This window comes from Merops nubicus, unplaced genomic scaffold, assembly GCF_000691845.1.
Source record: "Merops nubicus isolate BGI_N331 unplaced genomic scaffold, ASM69184v1 scaffold22193, whole genome shotgun sequence".
NCBI lineage: Eukaryota > Metazoa > Chordata > Aves > Coraciiformes > Meropidae > Merops > Merops nubicus.
The window spans coordinates 4,567-6,546 of NW_008599937.1; positions in this window are offsets into that span (position 1 = coordinate 4,567).

Genomic DNA, 1,980 nt, shown 5'->3' on the forward strand with positions numbered 1-1,980 from the left:
CCAGAGCGGGCAGAGGGGCAGGATCCCCTCCCTGCCCTGTGCCCACGCTGCTGGGGGGGCAGCCCAGGCTGGGGGGGCTCCTGCCCAGCTCCTCACCCCCAGCACCCCCAGGTCCTTCTCCCCAGGGCTGCTCTCCAGCCCTGCACCCCCAGCCTGGGCTGGGACCAGGGGCAGGACCTGGTTGAACCTCAGGAGGTTGACATGGACCCACCTCTCCAGCCTGTCCAGGTCCCCCTGGGTGCCATCCTTCCAACACATCTGCAGAGACTGAGATGAGGAGCAGGGTGGTGCCACCCCAAGCAACTCAAAGGCAGGCAAGGGATAAAAACAGACACATTGAGAAGAAGTTGCTGGTCTCCCACAGAGGGGGGTTAAATAAACTTCAGGTCCCAGCAGTTCCTCAAGCTCTTTGTTGCAGGAAGACACCCCAGCACTCAGGAGCTCCTCAGGAAGGACCAAGCACCCAGACAAGAGCTTTGAACCACTTGGCTTTAGGGTGGGATTGAGCTGAAGATTTTATCAGCATCTCCTCACCAAGAACAGATGGGCCCAACCCAGGAGATCTCCTGGAGCACCCTGTGCAGCATTTCCCAGCCTGTTTTGGCCCAAAGGAGCCAGGATTGCTCAGGGTGGAGGGGGTTGTAGCCTCACAGCAGGAAGCTTTGATGTCTCTAAGCCTTCTGGTGAAGCCCCCAGGTCCTTGTGTCAGGAGCTGGGGGAATGGCTTTGCCAAAAGACCCCACAACAGGGATTTCTTTGGGTGTCCCAGCAGCCTCTCTCCCACAGGGACTATCCCAAAGTCCCTTGGAGCTGCACCAACTGTTTCAAGAGCACCTTCCTCCAAGGCTCAGGGCCAAGGAAAGCTGGCTAGGACATCTTGATAAGGTTTTCTTAGTGCTTCTGGAAGAGGAAAGAGGCAAGCAGACCTCAGCAGGGCAGACAGGAGGCAAATCCAGGAGTCCAGCAGCATCTGCAGCCCCTGCTCAGCCTGCCCAGGATCAGAGGTGAGTGTCCTCCACAGCTCTGCACCTCTCAGTCTCCCCCAAGCCTGTCATGTTGCTCTGCTTCAGTGTCTCCAGGTCAGCTCCAGGTACCTGCTAAAGCCAGGAGAAGACAAAAAAAGAGCCTTTCCCTCCTTTAGAAGCAGTTTAGGGCAAGTGTTTTCAACCCTCTCTCAGCCATTTCTTCTCCAAAGCCCTGGAGAAAGAAATACCCTCAGGTTTGAGAAGCCATTGACCTTCCCCAAGCTGCTCCAGAGCCTGTTTCCAGAGCTTTTAAAACAGCCAACTCCAACCTGCTTGAAACCAAGTGGCCTGGGCAACAGTTTCCACACCTCCTTGAAAGAGGAACCAGCACAAGAGTTTCATTTGATTTCTCTTCATCTCCAAAACTCACTCGGGCCAGGGTGGCCCCTGGAAGCCACACCCAAAGGGGTAAAGAAATCCCTGCTACAGAAGATGGGAGGGAGGTCTCAAATCCTTGCAGGAGTGGTGATCTGGTGGACCCTCCTCTGCTCCAGCCTGTGTGGACAAGAAGGTTTGAAGGAGCCTGACAACCACGGAGAGCAGAGCAAGAGACTTCTGGAGCAATCCAGGAGATGAGGGGCCCAACCTGGAGCAATCCAGGAGATCTGGGGCCCAAGTTAGAGCAATCCAGGAGATCTGGGGTCCAAGCTGGAGCAATCCAGGAGATGAGGGGCCCAACCTGGAGCAATCCAGGAGATCTGGGGCCCAACCTGGAGCAATCCAGGAGATCTGGGGCTCAACCTGGAGCAATCCAGGAGATCTGGGGCCCAAGCTGGAGCAATCCAGGAGATCTGGGACCCAAGTCAGAGCAATCCAGGAGATCTGGGGCCCAAGTCAGAGCAATCCAGGAGATGAGGGGCCCAGGTTAGAGCAATCCAGGAGATGAGGGACCCAAGCTGGAGCAATCCAAGGGATGAGGGGCCCAAGGTGGAGCAATCCAGGAGATGAGGGGCTC